Source organism: Schistocerca serialis, chromosome 10, assembly GCF_023864345.2.
Source record: "Schistocerca serialis cubense isolate TAMUIC-IGC-003099 chromosome 10, iqSchSeri2.2, whole genome shotgun sequence".
Lineage (NCBI taxonomy): Eukaryota > Metazoa > Arthropoda > Insecta > Orthoptera > Acrididae > Schistocerca > Schistocerca serialis.
This window is the reverse complement of record NC_064647.1, coordinates 180,388,330-180,401,596: the sequence shown is the minus strand read 5'-3', so window position 1 is coordinate 180,401,596 and position 13,267 is coordinate 180,388,330. Positions and strand designations below refer to the sequence as shown.

At 42.3% G+C, this 13,267-nt stretch overlaps 1 pseudogene; it reads left to right on the top strand.

Moving 5' to 3' along the window:
- The first annotated feature begins 11,645 nt into the window (after positions 1 to 11,645).
- Positions 11,646 to 11,763, top strand: LOC126425643 (5S ribosomal RNA; annotated as a pseudogene).
- The last annotated feature ends 1,504 nt before the right edge of the window (positions 11,764 to 13,267 follow it).

Here is a 13,267-nt window from a genome sequence, read left to right as displayed (position 1 = left end):
ACATAGATAAGAGTTATACCGTGTCTTGCTACCATAATGAAAGCCTTATTTGGACAAGATGCAACTCGTTTCATTTAAACCATCTCGTACGGGGCAATTTTTTGAGTCCTACATTATTTCTATGCGTTCTTGTAGATGTAGGCGTTCGCTTTTTAGGTGTGTGTAGAAGAACAGGTGGAAATAATGTAGATTATAACACACGAGAACAATGCTCCTAGGCCAATAGTTAACGTTATAGATAAATCTAGCTATTTACTGGAGAAAAATTCAGTACACTACTAATAGATCAGTATGCCTTTCTAAAGAATTACTGTTAAGAACAGTTACGAACACGCGGGAGTGATCAGACATCGACCCTACCTGTATTCTTGCTAATGCAAGGTTCGCTTTTCTCGACATAGCAAGTACTATATTAATGTTTCTAGAAACTAAACGTTAGTAGTAATTAAAAACAATTTGCTAACGCACAAGACAGTTCCACCCAGGGGCAATTATTGAAATTATCGAATTAGTGGAAACTACCTACAGAACGATGGATGAGCTATGAGACCTTCGTTGGCTAATACACTAACAGATGCTTTCGTGAATCATTTTGGAGAATAAATTATTTTTTCCAGTTGCCTTGAATCAACATACACATGTTCCTGTCATCTGTCACAAGCCTACATCATCCAACGTCATTTTTCCTGCCGTATCATACCATCCTTTCTTTGTTTATGCAGTCAACAGACTCCTTAAACTGTCACTACATGCTGATGGATCAGTAAAAGAATGTAGCTAATTGCGAAATATAACCCAAAATGACGACCATCACAGCATGGTAGTTGATGAAATCTGTAATTTTCGAATTCTAACAGGAATCAATTGACACAAAAAGAGGAACTACATAAAAAACAATCACTACTGATTCCTTTCTACAGCAGTCTTTTTAAAAATTTAATGTATATGGTACATCGCGTGTAAATCTAACGGGTAATTCCATGAAAAGTGAAGGTTTTGTTTAGAGGCAAATGAACACAGCTTCCTTCATCAAATCTTGGCTGAAGCTATGTTGTCGTTAATCCGGTCTGTGTGTTCTTTTTTTATTTTCATGTTAATACTTATTTGTCAGCTGTACGCATGATACGGCCGTAAGTATGAGATCACTGTAAACATCCATTGTTACGTCTTTTAATATACGACTTTACCGTAACGTAAGACTTATGCTAGAGCTGAACCCTACCGAAATTACGGTTCGGTAGTTTTGGCACACTACATAAATGACGTAGTAAATGGCAGGATTGCCGGCAGTATTGGTTCTCTGGCAGGATGAGAAACATAAATGAATGTGTAAGAGAGAAACTGGGAACCGACAACTTCTCTTTTTTTTTGTTTAGCTGTTTGTTTTGTACAAAGTTAGAACAGGACATCATTCAGTTCAAATGGTTCAAATGGCTCTGAGCACTATGGGACTTAACATCTCTGGTCATCAGTCCCCTAGAACTTAGAACTACTTAAACCTAACTAACCTAAGGACATCACACACATCCATGCCGAGGCAGGATTCGAACCTGCGACCGTAGCAGTCGCGCGGTTCGGGACTCAGCGCCTGAACCGCTAGACCACCGCGGCCGGCACATCATTCAGTGTTAGCACAGTTTGGTTTTATTCCATTGCGTATTTTATATCATTACAGAATGTAAACTGTATACTGTGAGTAACAAAAATTAGTTGATCACGTAACTTCACACTGGACTCGCATTCGGGAGGACGACGGTTCAATCCTGCTTCCGGCCATCCTGATTTAGGTTTTCCGTGATTTCCCTAAATCGCTCCAGGCAAACGCCGTGATGGTTCCTTTGAAAGGGCACGGCCGATTTCCTTCCATGTCCTTCCCTAATACTATGAGACCGATGACCTCGCTGTCTGGTCTCCTTCCCCAAAATCAACCCAACCCAACCATAATTCCTGCGCTTTTATATAATCAAAACAATTACTGTTGATGCAAGTACAAACATAAAAAATATATAATTTTGTTGCTAGTTTGTACTCAATGGTACGTTACCAATCATGATCAAAGGTAAGAGTTTCCTGTTGTATTAATAAATGCAAATGTTGAAACTTCTTGGCAGATTAAAACTGTGTGCCGGACCGAGACTCGAAGTCGGGACCTTTGCCTTTCGCGGGCAAGTGCTCTACCGACTGAGCTACCCAAGCACGACTCACGCCCCGTCCTCACAGCTGTAATTCCGCCAGTACCTCGTCTCCTACCTTCCAAACTTCACGGAAGTTCTCCTGCGAACCATACAGAACTAGCACTCCTGTAAGAAAGGATACTGAGGAGACATGGCTTAGCCACAGTCTGGGGGGATGTTTCTGGAATGAAATTTTCACTCTACAGCGGAGTGTGCGCTGATATGAAACTTCTTGGCAGATTAAAACTGTGTGCCGGACCGAGACTCGAACTCGGGACCTTTGCCTTTCGCGGGCAAGTGCTCTACCGACTGAGCTACCCAAGCACGACTCACGCCCCGTCCTCACAGCTTTAACTCCGCCAGTACCTCTCTGGAAGGTAGGAGACGAGGTACTGGCGGAATTAAAGCTGTGAGGACGTGGTATCACGTAACATTCCGCCAGTGTGATGTGTTTTTTTTTATTATTATTCTAGATTTTTGTTGAGAAAATTGAGTTTTCTAGCGCTACGTAATAAATCTGTACTCTTTTCTTAATTTTTATTACAACAACCCTCTGTTTCACGTTACAAATCAACAACTTTAGAATAAAAGTTGAATTAAGCATTGACAGTCTCAATTTTACTATAAATACTGTTTATTTTTAATGAACAGACAGAAAGATGGCTAAGTAGAACAAAAATGTTCCGTAGGTTACGTGTCGCTTTATATATCTTCACTCATTTTCTAGATGCTTCACCACTTCCGGTTTTTAGGGGAATCTACACTGAAGCGCCAAAGAAACTGGTATAGGCATGAGTATTCAAATACAGTGGTATGTAAACAAGCAGAATACGGCGCTGTGGTCGGCAACGCCTATATAAGACAACAAGTCTCTGGCCCAGTTATTAGGTCGGTTGGCAGGTTATCAAGATTTAAGTGGGTTTGAATGTGGTGTTGCAGCTGGCGCACGAGCGATGGAACACAGCATCTCCAAGGTGGCGATAAAGTGGGGATTATCCTGTACAACCATTTCACGAGTGTACTGTGAATATCAAGAATCCGGTAAAACATCAAATCTCCGACATCGCTGTGTCCGGAAAAAGATCCTGCAAGAACGGGACCAACGACGACTGAAGAGAATCTTTCAGCGTGACAGAAGTGCAACCCTTCCGCAAATTTTTGCAGATTTCAATTCTGGGCCATCAACAAGTGTCCTCGTGCGGGTTTTAGCAGCTGAAGGCCCTCTCGTGTACCCTTGGCGACTGCACGACACAAAGCTTTAGGTCTCGCCTGGGCCCGTCAACACCGAAATTGGACTGTTGGTGACTGGAAACATGTTGATTGGTCGGACGAGTCTCGTTTCAAATTGTATCTAGCGGATGGACGTGTACGGGTATGGAGACAACTTCTTGAATCCATAAACCCTCCATGTCAGCAGGGGACTGTTCAAGCTGGTGGAGGCTCTGTAATGGTGTGGGGCGTGTGCAGTTGGACTGATATGGGACCCCTAATACGTCTAGATACAACTCTGACAGATGACACATATGTAAGCATCCTGTCTGATCACCTGCATCCATTCATGTCCGTTGTTTATTCCGACGGAGTTGAGCAATTCCAGCAGGACAATGTGACACCATACGCGTCCAGAGTTGCTACAGAGTAGCTCCAGGAACACACTTCCTGTGGCCACCAAACTCCCCAGACATGAGCATATCTGGGATGCCTTGCAACGTGCAGCTCAGATGAGATCTCCACCCCCTCGTACGCTTATGGATTTATGGATTTTGGTTTCATGGTGTCAGTTCCCTTCAGCACTGCTTCAGACATTAGTCGAGTCCATACGACGTCGTGTTGCGGCACTTCTGCGTACTCACGGGGTGCCCTACACGATATTAGGCAGGTGTACCAGTTGCTTTGGCTCTTCAGTATAGTAAGACACTGATCGCGAACATAAAGAAAGCGGTACTTATTAGGCAACGCACGAAAAGTATGTAACACAAATTATGTGCAGGCAATGTGGGTACCACCTTAAATGACCAAAGTTGCTAGAAAATTACCATAGTCTGCGCTTACTTATGATAGTCTACGATAGCCTACGGTAATTTTGCAACAGTAACTTATACTATAACGGTGGTATATATAAAATTTACTACTCTGATTGGAACACTAGCAAATTCGGCGAATGGGAAAGAAATTTAAAACGCGGTGCAAAGAACACGCGAATATTTTTTTTAAAAAAAAGAGATGTAAATCCACCTGCGCAATTCACTTCATACAAGGTAGACTCATGGTACACAGTACTGAAGACAATCTCAGAAATTCTTCATACAATGGATACATTCCACAACGAGATTTTCACTCTGCAGCGGAGTGTGCGCTGATGTGAAACTTCCTGGCAGATTAAAACTGTGTACCGGATCGAGACTCGAACTCGGGACCTTTAACTTTCGCGGGCAAGTGCTCTACCGACTTTTTTTTTAAATATTTTTTTCGGTTCTCCTTCCTCCCCTTCAACCCGTCCTTTACGCTCGCCAATTTTTGCCTTCTCGGCCCGGCTTCTCCGCCTTTAAAGAGAGAATGTAACTTGATGATGTGGAAACGCGCTTCTGCTGACCGACAAACTAGTATGCCCATTCTGCTGCCGTTGTTTGCAACATGGCTTGAATAAAAATAAATGTAAATTCCATTAAGAAGGCTTTCACATAATTGTTATGGAAACGGAACTGCATCTATAATTTCCTATCTCCGTGCGTGGAAAAACACAAAGAAGCAAACTCATTATTGCTGATAAGTAAAATTCTCTTCTTCAGAAAGGTAATGAATTAAAGTAGGCTTCTGCTGCCTGATTTTACACATAAATAATAGAAATATGTCTTCCTGTGAAAAGAAGGAATGAAAGAAAGAAACTAAATAAAAGGAAGATACCAGTTTCATCACTGTGTCGTATGCTTCCCTCAAAACAAAGTGATATATACGTATGGACTTAACTGGTTTATATATATGATCTTCTCCGATTATTTGCTGTTGGATATCCCGCTCTTGCTATGTGAAGTGCAACCTTGTACCACAAAGCATTCGTCTAATATACGAAATGCTTCGATGGATAATGTAAATTACGCACTTCTATTGGTTACAGTATTGTTTTAGTTAAAAAATTTGCGTAGTTTTCTTTGTATTTTTTAGTACACATCAACTTTTGGTGCTCAGTTGTAAGGTATACCCAGAAGTCCTCCTTATTGCTTGATTCTTTTGTTAGGATGTAATGCATCGTTTGACCTTTCAACCAGTTGATTGCGTTTCGTTTTGTTTTAGGGTAAGGTATACTGTCGGGGTTTAAAAATTCAGCAGGCGTAACGGCGTTGGGCGTAGTTCTGCTGACGCTCGCTATCTTTTGTCTTATGTAGAGCCATATGTCTTTTACCTTGTCACACAACAATCTATGCTCTTCGGTATCTGGTATATTACATAATATACACACCGACTGAGCTACCCAAGCACGACTCACGCCCCGTCCTCACAGCTTTACTTCTGCCAGTACTCGTCTCCTACCTTCCAAACTTTACAGAAGCTAAGCCATGTCTCCGCAATATCCTTTCTTTCAGGAGTGCTAGTTCTGCAGGGTTCGCAGGAGAGCTTCTGTAAAGTTTGGAAGGGAGGAGACGAGGTACTGGCAGAAGTAAAGCTGTGAGGACGGGCCGCGAGTCGTGCTTGGGTAGCTCAGTCGGTAGAGCACTTGTCCGCGAAAGGCAAAGGTCCCGAGTTCGAGTCTCGATCCGGCACACAGTTTTAATCTGCCAGGAAGTTTCAAGGGATACATTATTTGGACGTGTATGAAGAAAAGACGATCAACAACATATGCACACTCAGGCTGTGTTGAGAATGGCGACATAATCGCCAGAGAGCTCCCGATAACATCGACCGACAGCTTGGTCAGAGTACTTGGCGAGAGTACCTCCGATCTCCTTCTCTTTTGCTATTAAAAAGACTCCGAATACATGTGAATGAGCTGCATCTGACCCTAAAAGAACGTGACGAGTATTGTACACTCCGTCCCAGTCACTGGAATAATCAGACAAGTTTTTATGAATGTATGAGATGAAGAAAAGAACGTTCCGTTACATGGTTGAGATAATTCGTGGTGACTTAGCGAGTCACGATTACAGACACTCTTCACAACATCAAATAAGTTCAGCAAAATATATGTCAACTGACATCCAATATCTGTCGTTCAGCATATGTGTGGAAGATAAACACAAATTTTAGAACGCGATACTCTGAACACCTAAAGCACTCAACACTGGAAACACGTACACCAAGTTTGCAAGGCATCTCTTACTGCAGAATTACCACCCCACAGGCATAAAAACACCAGTAAGAGTAAAAATAATTCGTGATTTAAATAATGAAAAACTGCACCAGTTACTTACTTTTTCAAGTTTAGCATAACGCGTTTCGAGAATTTATACCCATTTCTAAGTGCGTGTGTTTGCATTAATATTTTTGGTGATGTTTGCATGTGTGATTTTCTGCCTCTCTCGCATTGTAGTTGTCTTTTTGACGTTGTACTGCAATCGGAAAATCGGACAAAATGAATCTCGGAATGGTTTTATATGCTATTGTTATAATCGGTAACATTAGCGTATAAAACATTCCAAAATTCATTTTGTCCAATTTTCCGATTGCAGTATAATATCAAACATTAGCATATAAAAACACTCAAAGATTCATTTTAGCTCATTTTCCGATTTCAGTATAACATCAAACAAACATCTACAGTGCAAGAGAGGCAGAAAATCAAACATGCAGACATCACCAAAAATATTCATATAACCAAATGTAGTTGAAAATGAGAATAAATTCTCGAAACGCGTTGTGTTACGCACGAAAACATTAGTATCTGGTGGAGTTTTTTATTATTTAAATCGTGAATGACATAGCTAAAGGTTTTTCTAGAATAACGTAAATTATGAACGAAATAAAAACAGTAGTTGGTCGATAGCTAATGCCCGCCAACCAGAACCCAAAAAAGATCCGCTACAGTAATTTTAAGCGCAAGATACGTCATCCTTCTCATTTCAGCAAATAATTTTGTGTGTTATAATTTACGCCAAAAATACCTGGTGAAAATTTTTCGCCCTTGTGGTCCTCAAAAAATATGGTTCAAATGGCTCTAAGCACTATGGGACTTAACGTATGCGATCATCAGTCCCCTAGACTTAGAACTACTTAAACCTAACTAAGGACATCACACACATCCATGCCCGAGGCAGGATTCGAACCTGCGACCGTAGCAGCCGCGTGGTTCCGGACTGAAGCGCCTAGAACCGCTAGGCCACAGCGGCCGGCCTTACAATTCTCAATAAAGCTGCGATTTTAATCAATAGATTCCGAGCTATATCCGGATTATGATATTATTTAGCCTCAGAATGCCACCAAATTTATCAGTTCATATTTCGTGTGTGAGACTGTCACCGATTCGACCGAAGAAAACAAACTGTTTGGAATTCCACCGATTGTCGTCCGAAGTCTGTACATTCGGGCGGTGAGATTGGCTGCATTGTGACCACGCGCCAGCTGATGTAACGATTTTATAGGATCGGCTGACTTCGGCCGTCGGCGGAATCCACCGATGTCGGTGCCACTGTGACCGCAGCCTAAAGTCGTCGGCAAACAGGACGACTCAGCAAACGTTGATGTGGCGCTCAACGTGTTTTATGACGTCACTTCTTGCTAGTTCACGCTGAGGATGGTTCAAATGGTTCAAATGGCTCTGAGCATTAAGCGACTTAACTGCTGAGGTCACCAGTCGCCTAGAACTTGGAACTAATTAAACCTAACTAACCTAAGGACATCACACACATCCATGCCCGAGGTAGGATTCGAACCTGCGACCGTAGCGGTCGCTCGGTTCCAGACTGTAGCGCCTAGAACCGCACGGCCACTCCGGCGGCCACGTTGAGGAGCCATCGTTTCAAATTGTATCGAGCGAATGGACTTGTACGGGTATGGAGACAACTTCTTGAATCCATGAACCCTGCATGTCAGCAGAGGACTGTTCAAGCTGGTGGAGGCTCTGTAATGGTGTGGGGCATGTGTAGTTGCAATGATACGGGATCCCTGATACGTCTAGATACGACTCTGACAGGTGGTACGTACGTAAGCATTCTGTCTGATCACCTGCATCCATTCATGTCCATTGTGCATTCGGACAGACTTGGGCAATTCCAGCTGGAGAATGTGACACCCCACATGTCCAGAATTGCTACAGAGTGGCTCCAGGAATATTCTTCTGAGTGTAAACACTTCCACTGGCCACCAAACTCCCCAGACATGAACATTATTGAGCATATCTGGGATGCCTTGCAACGTACTGTTCAGAAGAGCTCTCCACCCCCTCGTACGCTTACAGATTTATGGACAACCCTGCAAGATTCACGGTGTCAATTCCCTCCAGCACTACTTTAGACATTAGTCATGCCTCGTCATGCTGCGGCACTTTTGCGTGCTCGCGGGGGTCCTACACGATATTAGGTAGGTGTACCAGTTTCTTTGGCTCTTCGGTGTATCAGCTTCGTTTTTCATCTACTGTCGTGTCAAATATTTATACAGTGTGTTCGGAAATTCCTGTTACAATCTTCTGGAACTTATCGAGGGGAGTGGGTACATGATACGAGGAAAGTTTTGCTGACCTTCAAGGTAGTTACAGCGTTGTGTATAACCCGTTGCCAGCGATGTGGAAGTCGTAGGATACTCTTAGCAGTGCCAGTTGTGTTGACAGTTCGAGCGGCGCGGTCTATTGCCCGACGAATTTGTAGCAGTTATGAGGGGAATGCCGTGAAGTGTTTCCTTCAGTTTGGAAATCAAGTTGAACTCACGGTGGCTTAAGTCAGGGGAGTGCAGTAGGTGGTATAGCACTTAGCAGCCCCATCAGTCAAACAAATCAGTAACAGCTTGCACTGTACGTGCTTGAGCATTGTCCTGCAAAATGATGGTCAGTTCCTGCAGAAAGTGTCATCACTTCTGTCTCTAAGCTGGTCGTAGGTTGTGTTGCAAAACTGAACAGCATAGAGACAGAAGTGTCGACACTTTCTGCAGGACTGGACCATCATTTTTCAGGACAATGCTCAAGCACGTACAGTGCAAGCTGTTACTGATTTGTTTGACTGATAGGACTGCTAAGTGCTATACCACCTACTGCACTCCCCTGACTTAAGCCCTCGTGAGTTCAACTCGATTTCTAAACTGAAGGAAACACTTCACGGCATTCGCTTCATAACTGCTACAAATTCGTCGGGCAATAGACCGCGCCCCTCGAACTGTCAACACAACCGGGACTGCTAAGAGCATCCCACGACTTCCACATAGCTGGAAACGGGTTATACACAATTACTTTGAAGGTCAGTAAAACTTTGAAACACGTATCTATTTTGTACGAGCTGTAAATAAATAGTTGCCACTATTAACTTTCCAACCCTCGTATTCTGAATAGGACCCCAAGTCCGAAAACGTACCGTTTCCGTTCTATTACGATTTCATTTCAGATGTGTATTACGTTCACGTCTACTGCGGGAAAGAAAAAAGTCTGAGTTGCTTGTCCTGGTACGCAATATGGTAGACAGGATTTAAGTCCTGTGGACTATTTCTAGTGGGATCGTATGAAGAGTTTATTTTAAGAGACTCCAGTAGAGACAGTGGAAGATCTGCTGTGACGAGTTGTTGCCGCTTCACCAAAAATTCAAGATACACCAGATGATATGGAGAGTGTGTGTGCTTTGTAGGTACTATGTCTGTAACAGCGACTCTGGTCGCCACATCGAGCCTCTGTTAAAATGCATCAGTTATGTTCAGTGCGTACAGTACGCTAGGTTCTTCTTTTGTTTAGGAATAATGTAAACGTCTAATATTTTAATACAAAAAATGTTCTTAAGTGATAAAGTATGTTGCGTTGTGTTTCCTTTCGAATTGTAACCTTATAACAGTACTGCGTCACGTCTAATTCAATTCCTCAAGCAGAAGTGGGTGAGGTAAACATCTGAAGTGAAACCGTCTTAGAACGGAAACGGTACGTTTCCATACATGGGTTCCTGTTCAAAATATTATGAGCTCTCTCCCCTCTACTACTCCCAGAAGTTCGTAACAGGAATTTCCGATCACCCACATTATGTATTAACAATGGCAGTTTCAGATCCACTTAAAAATAACCTGAATGGATAGGCCATAATCGCTCGTGGACTTAATTAAGCTCCTATTAGCAACTAAAGCGGCTAACCCTAAAATTGCAGTTGGTGATCCTTCGCGGTTCCGCCAATATGGGCACTTAAGCGACAGGTGCTCTTGAGTACCTCCATGGCAAACATTGTCCTTAACAATGACCGAATTATTTATCAACTCACTTTGGGCGGTCTGCCGACACAGGTGTTCCTGTCCTAAATATTAGCGAATGTTTAGTAATGGCGTGCCTGTTCTCTGATACTTGTCATATTTATTTTATCCCATATAATTTACGTTAGTGTGGCATCTTATCAAGCATTCGCAGTTAGAAGAATGTTAGTTTATATCACATTGTCCCTCTTCAGTGCTAATCTCGTCTTTTAATTTGCACAATATGAATGGTGTTGAGTTTGATTTTTAACACTAAGGTACTGGGTGATTTGCTTGAAGTAGCTGATAGAGGTACAGACAATGGAGCATTTAATGAAGAGGAAGACTTTGAAGCAGCAAATGGGTAAAACGAGAAATCAGAAGACCGTGGAAGACTGAGCTACGTCTTTCTTAGATTGTATAACAGTATGTAAAACAGGACTCTCTAGTCATTTTGTGTGTAAAATACTCTAGTTATTATAATAATTATAATGATCTGTAACTATCGGTAACGGATAAGATAAATTATGGCTTCTTTTCGGCTAACATTTTGAGCAGTAAAACTACCATTATATGGTATAAAACAAGACTTTTTGTACTTATTTTGTATATAGCATGCCACTGGAGATCTAACAACAGTAACTAACTAGTCTAAAGCCTACAAATTACGACTTCCTTTGAATGAAATTTGAAATAGTACAATTTGAGATAGTTTTGTGCCAATATAACATTTTCCGCTCTTTAATGCTCTGGGGTTAATAATGTAGGAGCCAAAAAATTGACCACTGAAGACGCTGTACATAAAGAGAAACGCTTCTCTTCCAAATAAGACTCTTATTACTGTCTCAGGGGAAGGCATTACCCCCATATTATTTGTAAAAGTACGGCTACGAAAGAGAGGCCTCAGAAACAAGAAGACAACATGTTACAGAAGTAAAGATCTTCGAATTTAAGAGAAAAAAGGACACATGTTTTCCATAAAGTACTACCTGTGTCCAGAATGCATTGCAATGCCTCTTTTTCTTTCTAAGTAAGTACACATAAACAAAATAGGTTCATTTGCGTGAACAAAATAAGTGAAAGACAATTTTTTTCGGCGTTAAATTAAATTTGTAATCGTCTGTCCGAGTGGGCAACGGTCTTGCCGCAGTGGATGCACCGGTTCCCGTCAGATCACCGAAGTTAAGCGCTGTCGGGCGTGGCCGGAACTTGGATGGGTGACCATCCGGGTCGCCATGCACTGTTGCCATTCTTCGGGGTGCACTCAGCCTCGTGATGCCAATTGAGGAGCGACTCAAACTAATAGTAGCGGCTCCAGTCAAAGAAAACCATCATAACGACCGGGAGAGTGGTGTGTTGACCACATGCCACTCCTATCCGCATCCTCCACTGAAGATGACACGGCGGTCGGATGGTCCCAATGAGCCACTTGCGGCCTGAAGACGGAGTGCTGTCCGAGTGATTGTCGTTTGAGAAAAGGGCTGTTGCTGGCAATTGTGATTCTCCGCTGTTTCACGCTGTGCGACTCCAGAGAGGACATGGTGCTGAGACGTGCGGCGTGATCTCTGGTCCCAGACCACGACATGGTAGATGCACTAAACAACGCAAGCGATAGTACTGCAGGTCAACTAATTACGGGAAGGAAATACCGACAGGTTGTTTGTCGACGTTTCTACGTGTCACCCTTCCACATCGTACCCCCACCCTCAGCGTTTGTAGGCGTATCTAATTCTCGCAACAATTTTATGCAGATAATGAGTCACATGTATATCAATTTTGTCTGAAACTGCTCCAGGCGTTCCTGATTTATGCTTTTGCGTCACGTACTTTCTCCCCAGATCCTCAGCCACAGGTGTTCTAGGGTGTCTTACTCACATGATAAATTTTTCCAGACGGTAAGTGATGCGTGTGCCAGTTTTGGTAGAAATTCCTTCACGCTTTACAGAGATATACTGACGTGTCACGGTATTCGCACCCTACCACCCGCTCCCTGTCCACAACTCTAGGATGAAATACGGAACTTTGTAATGTGAGCCGGGCAGCTCTATTATCATCACCGATTTCGATGCATTAAAACAGCATCTTCAGGTGAACTACATAAGAAGGAAAAGATGCCATGTAATACATATGATACTATAAGAATACTACAAGAATGTTTAAAAAAATTTTCATTCAAATTTTTAAATTTTTTAAAATATTTTTGTAGATCTTACGTAAAGATTTAAACAGACAGAAAAATCAAACCCCTGAAGAAAGAAAGTTGTCAAAATTAATGAAACAAGACTTGGGCGAATAGCGCTGTGGTGCACTACGGGAAAAACATACATAAAAAGTAGCGCTTCCCTCGAGTTAAGTAACCAATCCCCCCCGCTTTCTCACATCCTCCTTCCTTCCCTTCACTCACCCTCACACCATTATGAATAAATGTCAAGATCGTAAGGCTGATTGCGCAACAAGCCTATAAGCGTATCCACGTGGAATCTTTGAAACTTAGTACACTACATTAAAACCGCAACATTCTGACGTAGTTATTGACACACACTTTTTTTTTCGTCAAGTGAATGGACGCCTAACCATGGCAGAAATTTAAGAAGATAAAACAGCAAAGGATATATATAGATTCTCGTTTTATGTTACTTCAAATGTTCTTTGTCCATTGCTATTTTACTATCTTCCAATTTCTGTCATGGTTCTGTGTCTGTTCACTTGATATACACTACCAGACAAAACGTTGTTAACGTGTCAATGACTAT